Below are 23,255 nucleotides of genomic sequence, written 5' to 3'. Positions count from 1 at the left end.
TTTTTATTGTTCAGGCTAATAACTTGGTCACCAGCTTCTTCAGCAAACATGGAATCTCATCATTGCTCAAAGATTGTTACTAATTTTGTACCTCTGCTTCTTGAAATATTGAAGATAGAACCACTTTTATATATTTTTTCATGAAGAAATTATTTTGTTTACTACAGATCCCCTAACATTTGATGAAAATAGAAATTTAATGTGATCATGTGTTCTCACATAATTATTTTATAAATCTTTGTATTATTTAGAGTTGTAAGAGAGACAAGAAAATACCAGTACAAATTTATAATATTAAATGTATTTTCTGACATTTAGATGAATATAACAGCTTTTACCCATGCTGTTTTTTTTACTAATTTGAAGACAGAACTTTCTTTACATTTATTTAATTACTTTTTATTTGCTCTTTCATTAAGGAATGAAAAATACAAAAATTTGCTACTATAATCTGTTGTCTTTTGAATGATTAAAAGGATAGTGACATTAAATTATTTAACTTGTGACTTTAATATTTATTGCATAAGTATTTTATACTATGCTTTAGATATGTTTTATATTTATATAAATTTAAAATTATAAAATAAATAAATAAATAAATTTAATAAATAAATTAAGAGGTTGATTGTACTCTTAAAAATATATTTGAAAATACATTAATTTCACATAATAATCATCAAGAAAGAATTTTAAGTACATGAAACCTGAAGATAAAAACTGGAGCTTTCTACCCAAAGTATGATTTTTAAAATATGCTTCTCATTTAAAGCAATCGATTTCATAATATCTAATGACATACATCATTAGGTCCTAGTGCATCCCCCAAAGCGTGTTTTAATCTTCTTCTTCTGAAACATATATACTTTATACATATAACTATAAATATATTTATTATATAAAATATATTAATAAAATAAAATATATTTAATATAAATACATAGGTATATTATAAATATATTATTATATTTATAATAATATAAATAAATTTAATTTATATTGATAAATTTATGAGCTAAAATATTTTAATGTCTTCAAATAATATAATTAATATTTCTTGTTTATTTCTTATAACTCTAATGGTCTTTACATTATTTGATTTTATTTACTTGAACCAATGGAAGAATTAGTTTTGCAGGGGAGGCAAAATTTTTCCTCTACCCTGTTGGATTCTGTTACTGAGAACTGCAAATTAAACTGACAAGCAAGAGATTAACAGGAGAAAAAGTTTTATTTCATATACATAGGAGGCCAACAAAAAAGCAGCTGGCTTGTTTAATGGTAAAGTTAAAGACTTATATACCTAACTTAGTAGAGATAAGTGAGGAGTGAGGAACAAATTCTCTGGGAAAAACAAATAGGTTTGTTTAAGAGAACAGACAGATAAATTCGTGATAGTGTTTGTCTATACAGGTACAGGTACAAGTGGTCTTTCCATCTTATACAGAGCCATACAGTTCCATGGAGAGGGCATTTCTGATAGCCTCACTCCCGAGAAATTGTAGCTTTTAGACAAATAAGGCTAGCTCAGAGGAGGATTTTTTCTGCACCTGTTGCATCTCAAAATGTCTTCAACTTAAAATAAGCTTTATACCAACTCTGGGGTTCTAAGTGGATTCCCACAGATTCATATTTTAAGAAAATCTGTGTATTTAAAACCTTTAGGTCAGGTTTTATGTGTTTTAGGGAACTTCTTACGTTGGAAAAACATGTTAAGTATTAACATTGTTACAGCAAATTTCTTTGTCTTACAAAAATGTAGCTGGCTAATATTTGTATGAATCTTGTTTTCAAATCTCAAAATAAATACTGCCTATCGATACTTTTTAAATCATTGATACTGAAATGGTGATTTTTCAAACTTGCCCTTCCAGCTTCTAGTATCATTTTCATACCTATGGGTAAAATACCATTTCACTAATTCTGTTCTGTAATGATTTTATGTGAAATAATATTTTAACTTAATATTTAAATTATGATTTTGCTGGTTCATTTATAATACTTAACTGATGTTTAATATTCTCTTTAAGTTGTACTAATGTTCTGGGTTTTTTACAATAATTTTATATAAATGAAATTGTCTTCTGGTGCTTATAGGTATCAGCCTCATTATTTTTCAGTTATGCTTTATACATGAATAATGTAGTTATTCTAATTAGTACTTTATTTAGAGTTCTCATTGCATTTTTCTAAATGTTTGTTTTCAGAGATATCATCCAATATCCATGAGCATCTATAGGCCAACCGTCACCATCCTTCAAAAATAATTGTAAGTATACCCATAAACATGCTACGTGAGTCTCGTTTTGCAGCAATAGTCAACCACTATAGTTAGGGGAGTCTAATTATTTTGGTAATGTAGACCTATTTCTGAACTAGTAAAAAATTTCCATTAACAACTTATGATGTCTGAAAAAGAAAATTACTTAATTGGTACACAAAATGGGTTGGCCCAGTGATGGGTATTAAGGAGGGCACATATTGCATGGAGCCCTGGGTGTTATACACAATGAATCATGAAACACTAAATTGAAAACTAATGATATACTGTATGCTGACTAACATAACATAATAAAAAAAAATGTTAATGCAACCTAAAAAAAACTCGGCCTATTTATTACCAAATAATGTGTTAAGCAGACACATTTGCCGAAGTGTTTAATCACCACCCTGACTTTATACTAAATAAATATCAGATAAGATGGCATAAATAAGAACAGTTAGACTAATGAAGATAAAATATGAATGAATTTGAAATTTTCTCTTTCAGAAACAAACTCACATCTTAGATTAAGCTATAGAAAATCCAGCTAGTATTTTCTTATCACAAATTTTTGAAAGTGAAGTCCATAAAAATATTCTTGATGGATGGACCAGGAGTAGGAGGGGAGACTGAGATCTTTGTTTCAAAAGGGGGTATCAAGTTGTAAATGTCAAAAACCACTGGCCTACAGAATGGACCACTCTGCATACTATAGGTTTCCGAAGCACATTATTACAAGTTAAGCAGAGTAGGTCAAAATTAGATCCCTTATTTGAAGCTCCAGACTGCACAGGGAATTCTCAAATAAATTTCTGATTGTTCCTGAAGTCATAAACATGCATTCAACTTCACAAACTGTTTTCAGAATGAGGTGTTGGAGGAAGAATTGATAATGATCATAGAAGTTAACTTACTTATACAATCATATTTTAACAGACTTTTTTAGAATAAAATTAATATATACTCATTCCATAAAAATTAAATAATACAAAATAAAGTCGAAGTCTATCCAAATTGGAGACAGGTTAAGGATGGAATAGGGTTGGGAACGTCTGCTGAACATATTATTACTGATCAAAAAATAAAAGAAGAAAACAGGGATTGTATGCCAAGACAGTGGCATCAAAATGACTGAATTAAAATGTACCATAGTCAGAATGGTCAACATCAAAGTGTCCTGTTTTGTCATTTGATGATTCACCATTTAAGATGGTGACAAAGGTTATGCTTCCTTTGTTTAATATGTATTTAAAAAATTATTGATGCTATAGGCAGATTTCCATAAAGAAAATATGAAATTCAAAAAGTGTAAAATGTAAAATCTTCAAGAGCCCCAGCAGCTGTTCTAAGAGTGCACAGGAAGTCACTCATTATACTTTTGTGAAGATCCAAGTTTTCCCACAGGTGTTTTCACTGCATTGGTGAAATAGGTTAACGTGGACATGCAGGTAAGTTTACATTCTCAAGCTTCAAATGGCGCTCACTCACACAAAGGCCACAAGGTAGTAATGGCCCTACAAGGTAGTAAAGACCAAGGTCAGCCTTAGAAGAATGTGATGTAAGCCAATTACATCTTTAGTATCTCCCTTTCAGCGTTGTTCTATCCTTCCCGTATTGTCTCCATAATGAGTGCTCCCTTTTCTTCCCCAAGGCCCCTACACCCTTGGTACAAAGGCCTGTTGACATCTTATTCTTATCCATCTGTTAATTGGAAAAGATTTAATACAAAAATTCATCCAAGGGTAGCAATATCTAATAAGTCCTACCCTGTCCAGAGAGAGGGCCATTTTGACATTGAAAATGTGACTCCAACAATTGAATTCCTTGATTGGTCGAAAGGGAAAACATGCCCCACATCTCATCACGCAGGTCTGTATGCTTGTTGCCTACTTCACTTCTCCAAAAGGCTGACCTCATCAGGGCACGTTGGTGACATAAAAATGGTTGTGCAACATACTTAATTATACTTAATATAAAGTTAGAATCTGGTTATCATAAATAGTTTTGATTATGTTACTAAATATGTTTATTCTCATTGTACATAAAAGAGTACTAAGAGTTTTAATGTATATACAACCACAACCTCATATTCTTTGAGTTTTTGAAATGTGGGTCCCCGGTGATTTCTGTGACTATTTTAAGCTAAATGAGATTCAACTAATGTTTAAAAATAAAAGTCAGTTGACTTGATTTACCTCTAGCTATCATTCAAACTTAGTAACACCTTCCTAAAGCCCTACTTAATGCTACCTATGCTACTGTGATATGTAATATATATCACCATTAAGGTAATAATTCACATAATGTATTCAATGTCTCCTGTGAAAAATGATCAGTTGGACAACTGTGCTCCTCCTGAGCTGGATAAGGTTAGTAATATTAGTAAGTATTAAAGGTAAATATTATCTTTTTTTTCTGTAAAACTATATCAGCATTTAAAGTTTCTTTACAGAAAGGGCTCATGTAAATGAAAAAATAATGTATGTATGTTGGTGCTACAACATCATGACAGGATTATACTGGTCACTTTTTTGACACTTTTATTTACAATTTGAGGACTTTATCTTTTAAACTTTTAATTATGTGAATTTGTGTTGCTATAGATAAATGCAAGTTTGCTTAACAGAATTTTTTTAATGTGAGTTCTCTGATATATAACTATTACTATAAAGTTCTTTAGGTTACCAAATTACTTTAATGAAAACAGACTATAACAAAAATCAAATATTACCTACATTGATAAGCAATGCCATTATTTCACTTTGCAGTAGGTTTTGTTTTATTCACAGATATTTTATTTCTTGGATTTGATAAAATAATTAAATACATTCTATTGCTCTTCAACTCTTCATCTGCTTAAAGTATATAATACATAATCAAAACTCATGAAAGGGGTACAGAATTGAGTATTAAAATGTTCTGTTCCCTGCCTTTTATATCACCTATAGGAACCAACATGGTGTTTTGCATATAATATGTATTTAATGATGTATTCAATAATTAGCTCAATAATAACTATTGAGCTAGTAATGATAAAATTATAGTGCCTTGGGAAAATAGGCATATTTCAGTAAATGGATATGTGTGTGTGTATACATATTTAAAGCATAGGAAAACCAAAGCCTTTATAAGATAATTCCACATTCTTCACAATTTTCACTTGTATTACTATTCTAAAAATTAAGATGTGGGGTGTGTGTGTGTGTGTGTGTGTGTGTGTGTGTAAGAATATTACTCAACCAAAAAAAAAAAAAAAACCTCTTGCCATTTGCAATGAAAGGGATGGAACTGGAGAGTATTATGCTAAGCAAAATAAATTAGTCAGAGAAAGACAAATACCATATGATTTCATTCAAATGTGGAATTTAAGAAACAAAATAGATGAACCTAGGGGAAGCGAAGAAAAAATAAAATAACATGAAAACAGAGAGGGAGGCAAACCATGAGACTCTTTCTTTTAATTATTTACTTATTTGAAAGAGAGAGCCAGTGAGCACAAGTTGGGGAAGGGGCAGAAGGAGAGGGAGAAGCAGACTCCCTGATGAGTGGGGAGCCTGATGTGGGGCTGGATCCCAGGACCCTGGAATCATGACCTGAACTGAAGGCAAATGCTTGATGGACTGAGCCACCCAGGGACCCCCCCCCCCCACCCCATAGGAGCCTCTTAACTCTAGGAAACAAACTGTGGGTTGCTGGAGGGGAAGTGGGGGGGAGGAGTAACTGGCTCATGGACATTAAGGAGGGCACTTGGTGTAATGAGCATATGGGTGTTATATGCAACAGTTATGTGCAACTGATATTATGTGCAACAGTCTACCCCTGAAATTAATTATACACTATATGTTAACTAAATGGAATTTAAATAACAAATGTTTAAAAATGTATTCCAAAAATTTAAGTAGTCCTTTGTAATAATCCATTAAACTTAAAAATATGACATTAACAAAATACTTAAAGAAATAATTATTGATTTTAATAATTCAATTGAGTCAATTAATAATTTGAAAACTATATACCATACATATTTTCCACTCTGACTAACCTATGTGAAAATCCAGCAAGGCTGACAACACAGGTTAGAATATCCACATTCTAAAATATTTCAACTTTTCAAAATAAGTGAAATTCCTTTTATTTTGGAAAGTTAACTAGCCAAGCAGTTTCAATGTAGAGTTACATGTCCATTCATACTATATCATAGTAGTAAAATAACTTTTTCTTTGGGTGTTTTCTGTTTTTGAACATATGCCTTTCAAAAACATGCTTGCACTTTTAAATTAATACATTGAGAAAACACTCAGATCTCCTGAAATATAAAATATGGGAGTAACTTTAGTAACCACAACAAGTAAATTAATACATATTGTATTAGAGGCTATCATTATCAAGGAGTTTATGACATAAACAGTGTTGATTTTTTATATCACACTTCTAAAATATTTATTAGTCTTACCTTTAGTGCATATGGCCATTGTTTTAGAAATGGCACATATCTTTCCAATAAAATGCAGATATTTTAATGCTGCAAAATTTTTACATGTTTTGTGAAATGAATATTTGCGCATTTGCATTATGTTTCTATCACGTTTTACTCTTATTTGAAAATTCTTTTTCCCTCCACCAAAATTAAACATATGACCGAGACAAGTAATACATGGTATATGTGAGCTCGCTAACAATTGCTTTCTGAAATATTCTCTCTTTGTACACCTAGCTACTGTCGTTCATTTAACTTTATCAAAACTAAGTATCTTTACTTGTATCTTTGGAGATACTAGTAAAGCTAATACTAAACTAAGAAAAAGATAACAAAATATGAAAATCAGAACATGTATTTATGGTATGTTTTCTAAAAATACATATCAGTTGAAATCTTTATATAAGTAATTGCCATGCCATGGAGTATTCTCATTGAGTTCATAGGGTTTTGATTATATGAGAATATGCTCTCAGTGTGTGGCAAGCTTCTTAGCATCACTGGCAATGACTCTGTCATTTAGATGGTTGGATTAGGCAAGAAACTGTCAGTCATTCTTGAACATCTTCCTATCCGTTATGTCCCATAAGTATTTTCATCACTAACTCCTGTGTACTTTATCTGAATATCTTCACTCCATAGCATCCTTAAACCAGTTTAGCTTTCTATCACCTCTTTTCTGAGTACTGGAACACCCTTCTAAATAATTGTCCCAATTACCCATTTGCACTCCCAAATCCCATTGTCCCAATTCTTACTGCTCTTAGAATAAATACCAAAATCTTTTTTATAGTTTATATGAGAACCTAATCTGGCCCCTGTCTACCTCTTCTGTACCATATTTTGCCATGTCGCCTCACCTCCCTCATGAATGCTTCAGCTACAACTGTCTAGTTTCAGTTCCTTGAACACATCATGTTCTCATTTCTGTTGTGAATACTTCCTTGCATTTCCCACCTTTCCTAACACTCACATCACCAGTTAATTCCTATTAAGCCTTTAAAGCACAGCCTAAAAGATATTTCTTCTGTTTCACTGGTGAAAAAAATTAGGGGCCTCAGTTACTTAGACCTTAACATTGGGCTGCCAATGTGAGCTATCGGTTAACTGTGATGGCAGTACAAGTATCACCGTGACTTTAAAAGTGACATTGCCTACATAAGAAATTGACATATAAATGCCTAATACCCCTTTTGAATTGCTGAGCAGTCCAACAGTGGTTTTGAATAGGTGCCTCTTGCCCTGTATCATTCACCAAATGTTTCATAGTCACATCTTAAGACATCAGATAACCAAATCATATCACTGCTATGCATTATTAAATAAGCAAATTCAAATTTGTGACAAATGAATTTTGCATAACCTATAAAGAATTAAGAATTATTGTGGGCACCTGGGTGGTGCCCAGGTGGGCACAGTTGGTTGAACAACTGTCTTTTGCTCAGGTCATGATCCTGAAGTCCCAGGATCGAGTCCTGCATCGGGCTCCCTGATCAGCGGGGAGTCTACTTTTCCCTCTGACCCTCTCCCCTCTCATGCGCTCTCTCTCACTCTCTCTCTCAAGTCAATAAATAAAATCTTTAAAAAATTTTTTTAAAAGAATTATTGCTAATGGAATTCATATTTCACAATAAAAATGGAATATATATTGAATATATCATAAATATATCACTGAATATATGAATATAATTGAAATGTGATATTACTAAATGAACACATTTATAAGTGGTATGATCCTAAGTTTGTATTTTCTCCTGGCTATCTAAGTTTTCTTATTTCTGCTTTAATTTCATATTGATTTTATTTTTATTCCTCTAAATTGAACTTTGCTTTTTTGCAGTGACCCAAATTTGTCTTAAATTATAGATATCTGCCATAACTTGTATATTTTAATATCCTAGTCATGTTTCCATTTTTCATCTGTCAAAATATTCACAAACAATTTTAAGACAGCACAAGGAGTCCTAGAGGAATGATTCTCAAACCTAATTGTGAATGGAATCATCTGGGGATCCTATTAAGCTGCAGATTCTAATTCAGTAGGTCTGGAAAGGAGCCAGACAGTATATGTTTCTTTTTTTTTTAATGAAAGATTTTATTTATTTGTTTGACACAGAGAGAGAGAGATCACAGACAGAGAGGCAGGCAGAGAGAGGGGGAAGCAGGCTCCCCGCTGGGCAGAAAGCCCAATGCGGAGCTTGATCCCAGGACCCTGAGATCATGACCTGAGCTGAAGGCAGAGGCTTAACCCACTGAACCACCCAGGTGCCCCTAGACAGTGTGTGTTTCTAACAAACTCCCAGATGACAATGTTGTTGGTTCGTGAATTATACTTGAGATTGCAAGGATTGTAATAGAGCAACAAATTTTTCCATAAAGGGCCAAATAGCAAATATTTTTGTTACTATGTTCCATATAGTCTCTTACAACTGCTCAACTTTGTCATACCATGTAGTTGGCCATAGGCAACCTATAAATGAATGGATGTGGCTAGGTTCTAATAAAATTTTATGAACACTGAAATTCAAATTTCATAGATTTCACATAGTATGATATATTATTCATCTTTTAATTTTTTTATAACCATATAAAACATAAATGCCATTCTTAGCTCATGGACCATACAAAAACAGTTTATAGTTTGCCAACCACCCCACCAAAGTATGAAGTGCCAGTAGATGAATTTGCCAGAGGCTGGAAGTGTGTGGTGGGATAGGTTCTATCGGGAAGATCTCAGTTGAGCTACGACTTGAATGCACAAGGCTTTTCTGAAGAGAGAGTGGGAAGTAGTGAAAGAGAAATAGGCAAGCAATAGCATTATTGTTCTCTAAACCGAGAACATAAGAGTGTGGCAGGAGAACAATAAGTCCTTCTGGACTGAGAAGGCTCAAGGGAAATGGGAATTCCTTATATGCATATTTAAATGGTTTCAGATTTTGTGGTGCCTGGGTGGCACAATCAGTTAAGCATCCAGCTCTTGATTTCAGCTCAGTTCATCATCCCAGGGTCCTGGGATCAAGTCCTGTGTAGGGCTCCACGTTCAGTTCAGAGTCTGCTCAAGACTCTCTCTCTCTTCCTCTCTGTCTGCCCCTTACCACCTCCAAAATAAATAAACAAATCTTAAAAACAAAATAAATGCTTTCAGATTTTTTTTTAAGATTATTTATTTATTTATTTATTTGACAGAGAGAGATCACAGGTAGGTAGAGAAGCAGGCAGGGGGGGTGGGGAAGCAGGCTCCCTGCTGAGCAGAGAGTCCAATGTGGAACTCGATCCCAGGACCCTGAGATCATGACCTGAGCCAAAGGCAGCGGCTTAACCCACTGAGCACCCAGGCACCCCATGCTTTCAGATTTTAATGAGTTGTGCTGTCAAGTGAGCATGCAGAATGAGAAGTGGATGATGCTATTAAGTTCCACATTTGGAATTCTAAGAGAGGACTGGTCTGCTGAGAGGGAGAAAGAGAATAGAAATGATTGAGGAAAGCCAGAAAAAGTACATTTGAAAGGTCAGGACTCTCTGCAAGTGACAGCAAATTGTTCTCATATGAAAGTTTTATGGAATCATTTATATAAATAATCAAGGTTTGCAAATTCATTGAGGAAAGGGGAAATGAATATCACAAAGCCAGGCAGGGCAGGGCAGTCTAACCATTTGTCCATTATTACAAAACATACCACAGACTAAAAAGGGAAGCTAAGAACTGAGGATTAAAGACTAAAAAGATGGTCCCTATAAATGCCACATCATCTGACTGACACTGGTGATGAGCCAGAGAGTAGGCATACATGCTGAGAGGTGAAATGAGCATGTGTCTGCTATTTCTCTGGAAGTGACAGTGGAGTGAGATGATGGGATATTACAAAGCATCAGAGTTGAGAATTATGAAAGATGGAATATTAAATACACAATTAAATCAGTCCCAATACTTTCTAGAAAACTCTTCCTCTAATTATCTTTCTATTTCTCATCTTATCCCTCCAAAAGGACTTTGTCCAGTTGTTTTGGAGTCGTGTTTCACTGGAATGCTGGAAGTCAGTTAAGATTTGCTGGGAACTTACAAGGGACTTGAGGAATTTTCTCATAGCAATCTAATAAATTTTACCACCATCTATTTACTTAGATTTTCTCTAAAATAAGGAATACATCTATCAGTAGTTGTGACTCGGTCATGACCTGGGGGTAAAAAACAAAATGGAAGACAGAGCAGAGGGAGACATTTTACTTTTCCACACTAGAGGGAAAGCTAAAATTTTGGTCAGAAAATTTCAGGTGACTTTTAAATAGTGACTAACCATGACAGGAAAGGCAATTTATTAATGGAAGTTAGGAAGAATAGCAAATGTACACACAGGAAATTTTAAATTTTTTTAGAGAGGGAGGGAGAAGATGGAGAAAGAGAGAATCTTAAGCAGGCTCCATGCCCGGTATAGAGCCTAACCTGGGGCTCAATCTCACAACCCCGAGACCATGACCTGAGCAGAAATCAATAGTCAGATGCTTAACCAACTGAGACACCCTGGCACCTCAAAATTTTATTTTTTTCCTAATATTCAAAGGACCTGTGATCAGGTTTCCCATCAAATAAGGAGAGGTGTTGTATTTATTTATATTATAAATTATCATTTATTGAACATCTACTCAATGTCAGACAATGTGCTGAAAATTATACACATTATTCCATTTAATTTTCACATTTGAATAAAAGTGGTTATTATTACACATACATCACATATGAGTCCTAGAGGGCTTAAGTGAGTTATCCAAGGTTCCCTGAATCCCTTGGACTTGCTTAAGAAAAACTGCTCTTGTGTAAATATGGTGATATGAAGTATAAAGCGCGTTCCAAATGTTAAGCAGAAATTACCTGCTGTTTTCTTGCTATTATTGTCAGTAGTATTATTGCTACTTACTTAATGTCTCTAAGCCTTTTGCACCTCAGCCAAAACATGAGTCAGTATAATACAAGTATGTCAAAGGAATTACATGAAAAAAACTCACTTAAAGTTTCTAGCATATAAAAGCCACTTAATAAATGTCAAAACCCCATACATTTTCTCTTGAAGGATGCTTTTTATTTTTAAATAAGGCCAAATAAGAAGGTAGATACTCATTCTTCTAATTATTTAGCAGCATTCCCCTGGGTAATGAAGTTGACAGTTTCTCTTCAGAAAACAATGTTGGACAAATCTATGATTTTAGTTTAAGTGCCCAGAATCAGGAGGTTGGGTTTAGGGCTGAAATACTCAGCACATACTACCAAGTTTCTGAGGGTTTTTTCTGCCCCATCTTCTATTTCCTATAGTTTAAATCACTAAGGACTTAAACAGATATTTCTTAGGTATTTGCGTATGTCCCAAAAGAGTATTAGTTATAGTCCTATTAAAATAGTATAATTCATTCATTTTTGCCCCAATTCAAAGTTTGTCTTTTCATAGTTGAAGACATGTTTTTTGATGACATGAAAGTGCTTGATATTTGTGTTCAATAATTGTTGGATGTGAGAGTGAATGACTTATTTCCACTATTATTTATCATTTTTCTATCTTTAGATTTTTGCAGAGGAAGCCTCCTTTAAATAGTCTATATACTGATCTCTACAAATTCATTTTAACAAAACACATAATGTTCTCATGAATATAAAAATGCAAATGAATTAGTCTTTATTCCACTTTATTTGTTTAAGTTTTATTTACAATTGATTTTGGTGCTTGATGTGCTAACATCTAAATGTAGCACACCTTCCTTACATTCTTTGCTCCTTGGCACTTTCCTTCTTTTGATATGCATTGTGATGAGTTTTGGCCCTCCTCCTGCCTTTAAAGCATAAACCAGATTTTCAGTTTACAAACAGATCTTGATGTTATTGGCTGACAGTAACCTCTGATTCTGAAAGGGAAAAAAGATAACCAAATAACTCTAGTATCCTACAGAAAACTGCTATTTCAGTGTCTTCTCTAAATTGCTAAAGGAAAACCAAGCTAGAAAGTTCATTTCTAGAAAGTGATTCTATGGGGGGGGAAAAATGTTTACTTGAGAACTTATCATGGAACAGATATCTCAGGGAAAGAAAGAGATAAGGCCAAGGAGGACAAGCAAATGAAGGGTAAAGATTCTGAATAGTTAGTGTCGTGATGGAGGATAAGAAGTGGCCTGTGAGGTCAACACTGAAGACAGTTGAATTCAGAATGTAGGGAGGTCACGAAGAAAGGCACTTCGAGAATGTGTATTGAGGGGAAGGGGCTTCGCAAAAAGCCTGGAAAGCAATGAGCATTGAATGAGGCGGAGGCATGGGGCCTGTGACCTCATTGGGTTATACTCAGTAAAGGGCTAAGGTGAGAGCAACATGGAGAAGACGGTAAGAGGAAAATGCTGATTAAGGAGTTTTGATAATATTTATAGCTGTTCTTCCAAAGAGAAATACGTGTTAATACTCAAATACATGGGCTGGATCTCTCATCTTTGTCTCAGTTGAGATGCTTTGGTATCATGCTTCCCAGTTATTACACCTGTAACAAGCATCCCCTACCACCAGGTGGCTACAGAGGCATGTCATGCTTAGGTAGTTTTCCAGTGCTTGGGACTCTGATATGATAAAAGTTTGTCTAAGTCACAATTTTAAAAATCTGACCATCTATTTAATGTCCCATCTTCTATCAAGACAACCTTTTAGAAAAAGTTGAATTAAACTCATCACTTCTTAATATTCATAAGCTTAGGGAATTGATTTCTATGTTAGATTCCCAAGGGAGGCACCAAAGCAAATGAAATAGAAGGAATAAATATGATTTGTTTCAAGTTTCTATGAACCCTACATTATAATTCATGACTTGTTCCCAGATAACTTTCTTTAGTGTTATCGCTATCCAACATTGACTTCTGTCATTTAAAAATATTTGTTTATTTCCCCCAATTGACTGATTAAGCTTCCCTATGGCAGAGTTATAGCTGTGAGATATAACAGATAGTCACTGAATTAGAGGAAGACTAAAGGATGGTGAGGCTCTCTAAAGCCTTCAGGGGAAGGTCAGTGGCAATTTGGATAGTAGAAGTTGGCAGAACACAGCTCCAGCAGCTCTGCCTTCATTACACTTTATGATATCATGCCCTAGAGAACATAAAGTTCTCAGTTTATTTTTTAGGAAAATTACATAAATCCAAGATCATTATGTTTGACTCTTCATATTAATAGGTAGTGCATTAAGTTTGCATTAGAATGAAAAATAATGTAACCCAGTTTTTAAAAAGCAAAACACTACAATTAACATACCAAAATACCCCTGTCACAGAAAAAGGATGTTGTTTACTACTCTAAATTATTCGGAAGTCTTCACACAATTTATTGTAAACATTTGATTAATAGAACATTCTAGAACCTGTAGCTGATGGTGATACAGTGAGCTGCATCTTTTCTCCCTCTCTTTGTGTCTTTGGGGATTATAATAAAGAGTGAGTGGACTAAGGTATCTGGATAATTTCACTTTGAATATTACATTAATTCACCAAAATAATTATGGAGAACTAATATGGGATCAGTACTATGCCAGGAATTTGGGGAGTTGCAGATAACTATTGGCCAAGATCTCTGACCTCTCAACTTGCTCATCATCTGCTTGGTGAGATGAGATTAATTACCATAAAACCAAAAAAAAAAAAAAAAAGAGCGTTACAAAGATCAACAAGGATTATACAGGTACAAAGAGGGGAGAAATAAATGAACCCTGCATTTCAGAGGGAAAGCCTTCAGGAGGTGCTCTTACAAATTGGGCTGAACTGTATACAGAGCTGTCATCATTATGTCTTCCATCTCATTATTTGTCTTTTCGGACCCTATCTAGGCATCACAGAAGTCCCTTTGACATTCTAGGCACTTCACAAAGACTTGATGGCTGATGAACTAATTTTTTTCTTACTTCACTTTCTGTTACTTTTTTAAAAAAATTGAAGTATAATTAACATATAGCATTACACTAGTTTTAGGTGTATAACATAATGATTCAGCAATTCTGTATGTTACTCAGTGCTCACCGCAAGTGTAGTCACCATTAATTTTTTGAGAAGGATATAGTAAAAGCAAGCAAAAGAGAGACATTTTGGTTTTCTGTCAAATATATAGTTATCTTGAGAAAAGTCTATAATGACCATGGATTAAATATTTTATCATTAGATCATAGTGTCAATCTGAAAGTAAAACTTACAGATCTGCTTCTTCAGGAGTGCTTACCCTCAGCACTGAAAAATGAAGATAAATATTTGAACTCCTGTTGGATTCTGAAAACAATTTCAGTCCACTGGCCTGCATCAATTCATCATGACTTAATCCATCAAGATTTTATAAGGCCAGTAGTTAACTTTTCAGCAGAAATGTTTCCCTAATGCTTGGTATATCTAAAAATTGATAACATATTTAATTAGTGTGAGTTAGCCCTCTCTTTAGTAGCAGTATTTAAATGGTATCTATCTTGTGCCTAAGAAGGTCTTCTGGTGTTTATGTCTTTATATTAAAGAACTTTTGTTAGACACGCTCCTCTCAAATTTCAGTCATCCACGAAACCAAAAGGCATTGAATGATATGGTTGCAGTGCATGTTAGGCAAGTACATAATCTTAATGGGACGTGGTTAAGCGTAATTAGAAAAGTGGCACATCACCACTATGGGATAGAATGACAATCATTAATAAAGTAAAAATCTTGACTAAATTTCTTGTAGGTGACTTGATTCTACTGCCAGATTACATTTTGATGAGTATGCAAATTGAAAGTGATATTATAATTTAGGATTAAGGCTGTTGCAATCATGATTACACATAAAACAATCATTCTGAGAAACAATTGCTTTTCAAAACTGGAATACTGAACATGTGTTTTTCTGAATGATGAATTAAATGGACCACAACTTCATAAATGGATGGTCTCCCACAGGCAATATAAACTATTAAAACCCATAATTAATAACCAGTTTGTCACATGGTATTTTTCCTTTTTGTGTATTCATGTCTACCCAGTAGTCTGTCTGCACATTCAAGAGAGTGTCTATATTTTAACTGATTAACCAACACTTTAGAAATAGGTTTCCTTCACTGGAAAAGCAGAAACAAAGGTTAACTCGTGTTTTCCCCTCAATTTGCCATTATTCTAGAATTTTAAGCAAGAAAATATGTTCTTTTATACATCACAGATAAGCCTATATATGCACTTTAAATTTTGGAGTGCACTTTTCTCCTACTCTTAGAGTACTATTCTTTTGAATTGTCCTTTTCCTCCTCATTTTTTAACACCTTTAGCCAAGAAGGGTCTAAAATATCACCTGTAGTTTTCATTACGCTGAGAAAGTTCTAGTATTTGATTTCATTCTGTTTCAAGTATCTAGGAAAAGAGTTAAACCCCAACTTTAGTATGGAACCTCCTCATCTAGGGAGGTCAGGCAAGAAAGAAATGGAATATTTTATTCATTGTGTCAGTAAAAATTTAAAAAGTTTCAAAGAGCCAAGCATTCTAAAGAATGTGAATCACCTAGATCTTTTATGCAATGCGGGTGGAAGTATACATTTGTACAACTACTTGGGAAAGGAAGCTGGCATTGTCTTCTAAAGCTGAATATTCACAGTGCATGTAAGATGTGGGTTTTTTTTTCATTTTAATTGATTATTAATTAGTTATATCAATGTAGCCATGTCTGGTGAGATGATAGCGGTGATTCACATACCAAGGGTTATAATTAATTCCATTCTATGCACTTGAAGTCAGACTATTCTTAGAATTCTGGGGTAATTGAGCACCTAAGTGGGCATCCTTTGGTAAGACAGCATACCAGGCTGGGACAAAACTAAAAGAGCTTATAGAGAAAGACTTGTTTTGATAAGAACACTATACATTTAGAAAAGTCCATGGTTCATAGTCTTTTATCAATGACTTTATGAAACCAAACAAAAAGTAAGAAGTAATGATTATTTGAAGGTGGCTGTTCAATGTACAGATTTTTAGTCATAACCAAGAAAAAATGGGAGACATATCAAATGAATAGTTTTCTGCTTTGTACATTTGGGGAAATGTGAGTTTCTTCTAGACACACAAGAAAGATCTGTCTTCATCACATAATTCAAGGATAATGATCTACAAATTCTTGTCAAGAAAGTTTAAGCAATTTTATTTCTTTTTTTTTTTAAGATTTATTTATTTATATATTTATTTGACAGAGAGAGAGAGAGACAGCCAAAGATGGAAAACATGTAAGGGGAGTGGAGGAGGGAGAAGAAACAAGGGCTAACTCCCCACCAAGGGTTCATTCCCAAGACCCTGGGATCAAGACCTGAGCCGAAGGGGCAGACGTTTAACAACTGAGCCACCCAGGCGCCCAAGTTTAAGCTATTTTAAATAGTCATATTCAACATGTAAGCCAATATAAATAGTTAGGTACAAAGAAAGTTGGCTTTTGTAAAGGGAAATTACAAGACAAGTAGAAAAAAACTGTAGAATTATTAACTTAAAAAATTCCACAAATGTGTAACCAAGTTCCTCACAAATAGTAATTTGAAAGAGAAAGAGAATTGTCACTGGGGAAGTGGGAGATGTTTGTTTTTAACAATAGCTGTTACTTACTGAACATCTACTAATGTCAGGGACTAGACTGAACTCTGCAAGTTATTCCTTCTAATTCTCACAACAGGCAGCTGTCAATAAACAAGTTATTATTGATACCGTTTAACAAAGAAGGAAACACAGGCCAAGAGGGCTTAAGTGAGGTTCTAAGGTTTCACAGCTTGTGAGTGACAGAGCTGGGATTCTGAACCCAGATCTGCCTGATTCTAAACTCACATTTTCTTCCCTTAAAGCTAACCCATGTATGTAGTGGCCATACTGAGGGAATGAAGAATGGATTCTGAGATGACTTAGGTCTCATATCCACCCCCTCTTCTAAGCCGATTCCTCTGAACAGAGCACAGGCTTCCAACCCTGGCTCTACTGTCTACAGCACTGGCAAGTGACCCATTGGGCTTCTCCTTGACCAATTGGGCATCGAGCAGTGCAAAAGCAAATCCCTCCACAAAGCTGGGAGAGTCATGCTGTGGGCTACTCCTGCATGCTGGGGGGTACATATTTACTGGGTCCTGCGACCCTGCCAAGAAACGTGAGGGGGTGGAGAGACAAATCTAGCAGCTCAGTACTTGCTACTACTAAACAAAGCTATGTCCATATTAAGTTAATAGTAGGAAGTAAAAAATGTTATTGTTATTACATTATCATCACCATTATTATTAGCTGGGTAACTCTTAGCAATTTATATTAACCCCTCTTGGACTCAGTTTCCTAGTCCTTAAAATAAGGTTGAAACTACTGGAATGATCTAAGATTGCCATGGTGATTATATTACAAGATAAATTCATTTTAATACCCTGGCAAATTGCTCTTTAAGTATTTAGTAGGACAGGAGAGATAAGTTATTTTTTCCCTTTGATGTGATTAAAGTGAGATTATAATTATCTCGCAGATATTGGCTCCAGTGTATTTTAGCTCTCCTCATTTCTACTAGCTTCCTGACAAACTAGCCTTCCCAGCCTCTTCATTCCCTGTATATAACAGTCTGTTTAAACTCGTGTGGATAGAATTCCTTTTCCATTATTTCTTGTAATTAGGTCTATATTCAAGATCCGTTCCTGGTCCCTTCTTTTCTTCATTAATACCTTTAAATACTCAAGTTCTCACAAATTCTCCCTCTACCACAGTGTGGTAATGACGCATTTCCCTTTTTTTTTTTATTCCTTAATGTTATCTTAATAGCTAAGTTGTAAATTCTTTAAAAGCAAAGACTCTCTTCTCATATGTCTTAGTACTTACAGAAGCACCTAGCCCAGTACCCTACAAAAAGTAGTTCAATAATTACTGATGGATAAACTCATGTAAGTTACCTGTGAAATCAGTCATTAATTCTTATTACCAGAACTCAAAGAAAGTTCTAGAAAATTGAATACCATAGCTTTAGAACCATATAAAATTTGGCACTGTTTTATGTGGTAAAAAAAAAAAAAAAAAATATATATATATATATATATATATATATATATATACTGAAAACTCATTTAAAATCCAGAAAAGAAGGGCTCCTCAGCTGGCTTGGGCAGTAGAACATGCAACTCTTGATCTCAGAGTTGTGGGTTCAAGCCCCATATTGAACATGGAGCCTATTTAAAAAAATAACACAAAAATAAAATAAAATCCAGAAAAGATTAGTTTGTAAGAAATAAATTCATGATAAATTATTTAAGTGATAATAATTATTTTGGAGGAAGACCTCACATTTTTTTATGTTGACTTTATAGAGGGTAAACTTGCCTTCCTAGGAAATGTCTTTAGGGCTCTCTACCAGAAAGGACATTGGGCTTATAGCTATGTTCTAATAATTAGGCCCAACACTGTAAAAAAAAATGTACATACCTTGCAGCTCATTATATTACTATTTTCATACAATTGGGATGAAATATATCAGTGAAAAATACACATTAAACTAAATAAATAAAGTCTTGTTGACCGGCATTTGCATCCAAGTTTTCAAAAAAATGATACATTTTTTTCCTGATGATTGGCAAGGATACATTAGAAAGACTTTTTATGCAGTATATATTTTTTATTTATTACTGCTTCAACTATCCTCTTTAGTGACACTATTGAACCAGGGATAAAAGAAAAGCGAACATCAAGTATGTGGGTGATTGGAAATGAAAGTAGAAGATGGACCGTGTACCTTAGGTAAACTTTCTTGTCTTGAAGTTCCAGACATTGGTCTCTTTTTTAAATGAAAATAAATACTTTCTTCCTTAGAAATAAGGCAAAAGAGTGTTCAGAAGACCTACTACCCTCATGAACAAATGCATTATAATAATACAGAGTTTTATTATTTTTCCCTTATTATTTTAATGCAGAGTAAGTGCCAGTTAAACATTCCCCTACCCCTCTCCAGACATAAACACACATATCATACTGATAACAAGATGTGGGAAGACAGCCTTTTAAATAGATTTTTAAAACTTAATTTCTTAAAATAATATAGTCTAGGGGCTTGTCTTAGAGGCCCATGTGGGTAGATGAGAATCTGTCAACACAATGTCTGTTCTCAGCATTTTTCCTAAGGGCAACATTGCTATTTTGTTTTCCCATGTAATTATTTTTGCTTGTCTTTTTTCTGTGTGTGTGCTTTAATTTCATTTAGAACTTTGAAGATGGAAAAGTATGACTGTTTAGATTCTCTTATAAATATAAAACAGTCTTAGTGATAAAGACTATGAATTCTCTTTGATAAACATCTGCTTATAGCTGAATGAAGGGTTGTTTAGCACAGAATGTAGTATTCAGCGAAAAAAGCAATTTATCTAAGAAATACTTCTTCCCTTATTGCATTTAGCCTCTTGCCAGCTTGGTGTATCTCTGTTGCCTATTTGTCCTTTGTTATTGTCAAGACAGCAGATTTCTGTCTGGAGCAGATGGTGTAACTGCCATTGTTCTAGTGCTTAAAATTCATTCTGCCGCAGGAAATTCTTATCATTAAACCTCTAATTTAGCAATATTAACAAATTGAAACTATGGGCTGTTTTGTCCAGGATGTTTGGCCTTTGTTAGATATCTGAGCAAAATGTATGTACGTGTGTGTGTGTGTGCGTGTGTGTGTGTGTATGGTGAAAATCGTATCAAAAACTTGTTTGATTATTTCTTGACAAATCAGTGTGAAGCTTTATTTCAATAAGTTAATATAGAATATGATGGTGTGTAAATGCTAGAAGATGTTAGTCATTAGTTGTATAGGAGTTTATCATGGATTTTCCTTGTTTTCTTTACTAATGGCTCCATAATCTATATGAAAGGAAATTAAAAATTATATGTCTTGCTGCTTTCTGAATGGGGTATTTAAATTTAAACCTAATTTTAAACTTCCAATTTGGGTCTTTTTGTCCATAGCTCCTTATAACACTCCATCTATCTTACCCCACCTAGAAAGTCATTGGATTTCATATTTTACCTCCAGGAAAGAATCAGAAACAATGCTATTTTATTTTCACTCTCAGTCACATTTTCAATATTGGAATGATTAAAGCGAGACCCGCCCCCAGAAAAGTTTTGCATTCAACTTTAGCCTTACAACTTAAAAATGAAGGCAACAAATATTTTATGGAAATATTCTTAATAACTTTTAAATAAATGACACATACATACATGTATTCAGTAAATAGAATTCTACAACATGTCATATGTTTTCCATGATTACTATTTTGGAAATAATTTCAGTCCATGCTATTGGGTAAATTGTAGGCAGTATCCCGTGGTTGGACATCTGTGCAATCACCAATGCGATGACTAATTAATTGAACACACGTTGATCCAGTCAACTTTTGTTAGGGTGACCATACATTCCCGTCTGCTCAGGGGAGTCACAGTTTACACTTACTGAATAAATGTCAATAATACTTTCTTTGAGTCTCAGAAGTGTCCTAGTTGGGATATTAAGTTGGATACTTATTCTTACTGTTATGCACCCATATAAACCGAAGAAGTTACATGCTAACACATAAAAGAGCTATAAGTAAACGTCCCTTATTCAGAGGAGCATGCAAGCTTATTAATAACCCAAGAGATACATATGAAACCATTGTAAAATAACCCATACATCTTTGAACTTAAATTCTAAATCTGTGATATAAGCAGGATGCACCATGGGAATTCAGAGAAGCGATACATGGATGTGGACTAGAGTAGTTAAGTCTGATTTAAGGAGTTGTTCTACTCTAGGTCCTTGCAGACTTGAGGTCACGTGGACAAAGGTCTAGGGATCGTGAAAATAAAAGCTCAGTCAACAGTGGAAATGACTGAATGAATACAAAGGGTATAATAGAAAAAATAATCAGTAAGGATTTAGAAATTCTGGTTTCTCACACTGGGTCTGCCACTGACCAACTTTATGTTGTTGAGGAAATTATTTCCTCCCTTTGGCTTTAGTTCCTTCATCTGTTAAAAGAGGGAGTAAACTGGATTCATTTAGCAGTTTTATTTACTGTGAGACTGCTCTGGGCAAGGCACTCCACTAAGGACTATGCAAATGATCTCTAAAATTCCCTCCCTGCTTTAAATTCTGTGGCAAGCACTTCCATCACCCATTTTCCCAGCGACTTAGTTCTAGTTGGTTATGGATCTTTCACTTCTTTGTCAAAAAACCACATTGCTGGGCACCTGGGTGGCTCAGTGAGTTAAAGCCTCAGCCTTCGGCTTGGGTCATGTTCCCGGGGTCCTGGAATGGAGCCCCACATGGGCTCTCTGCTCAGCAGATAACCTGCTTCTCTTCCTCCTCCTTCTCTGCCTGCCTCTCTGCCTCGTTGTGATCTCTGTCTGTCAAATAAATAAATAAAATCTTAAATAAAAAAAACAAACACATTGCCTGCAGGTTAAGTCAACCCCACCCAGCAAATATTTGTTATGTTAAATTGCCTGGAAATTTTTCCTAGCAAGTGTCCTTTATTTCCTCATTGGCTTAGAACCATGTTTGCATTCTGTGATAATGACATAACCCCAGAATGTAAGAGGAGGCCCACCTGGGAGAAGAAGCTGCCAGGGCATATTTTCTGAGCATGAAAAACACCATTTATGCTTCAGGTAAGGGAGGCTACACCCCATTCAGCTGGGAAACAGGGCTACTGAGCCTTGGTCTCCCTCACTTTCCACAACTGAGGTCTGTTTTCCTATCTCTCTATCATTCTGATCTCAGGAAGCTTGCTCTTGTTCCCCCATGTGAATCAACTAACAGGAGAGATCATGCTTTTTCTGGACTGAAGTTGTAGTAACTGAACAAAGAACTCTACCAACTCAAAGAAACTGAGTTATCTTGTGAATCCAGCTGGTTCAAGGCTGCAGGCCCACATCTCTTGGCCCATTTTCCTATTGCGGGGAGTGGGGAAAGTAGCCCTAAACCATCAGAATGGATTATACATCACATTTGATAATGCACACAGACACTACACTCCATTAACTGGAGAAGTTGGAGATAGATTGAATCTGAAAGGAATCTGAGGGGCAAAAGAAAACTGATTTTGCTGGTCTAATATTTATATTGTACTTTAGAATTATAGTATGCTTAAAAGTAATTATGTTTATCAATAAAGAAGTCTGGGCCTTCTTAATACAGTAGATACAAAACACAAGATCAAATTTAAGTCATGTTTAAATGAACACCTAGTTGTTTTTTTTGTTTGTTTGTTTGTTTTTTGGTAGAAGTGCCAAGATTTATTTAAATCCAACTGCAAGTCCACCTGACTGATGTTTGCTTTCAGTATTAACAGTGGTGGTCATGGTCATAGCGGTTGACCGCTATGGAGAAAAGGCAGAATTTTGTAAAGAAGTGTTGAATGAAAAGTAGGAGTGATGGAAAAAATTGAGCTACAGTAGATTTTCTTGAAAGTGAATGATGCAAGGAAACCAAATTGTTGAAATTTAGAACAAAGGGTACTTATCGTCCCCATATTACACTTTTACAATCAAAGT

At 34.6% G+C, this 23,255-nt stretch overlaps 1 non-coding gene across 1 annotated transcript; it reads left to right on the top strand.

Moving 5' to 3' along the window:
- Positions 1-17,706: 17,706 nt before the first annotated feature.
- Positions 17,707-17,835, top strand: LOC132007969 (small nucleolar RNA SNORA35). Its single transcript, XR_009401515.1, has one exon. It is a non-coding gene; the product is annotated as a small nucleolar RNA SNORA35 (small nucleolar RNA).
- Positions 17,836-23,255: the final 5,420 nt, after the last annotated feature.

Source organism: Mustela nigripes, chromosome X (genome assembly GCF_022355385.1).
Source record: "Mustela nigripes isolate SB6536 chromosome X, MUSNIG.SB6536, whole genome shotgun sequence".
NCBI classification, from domain to species: domain Eukaryota; kingdom Metazoa; phylum Chordata; class Mammalia; order Carnivora; family Mustelidae; genus Mustela; species Mustela nigripes.
The sequence above is the reverse complement of the archived record's forward strand: the minus strand, read 5'-3'. Positions and strand labels throughout refer to the sequence as shown.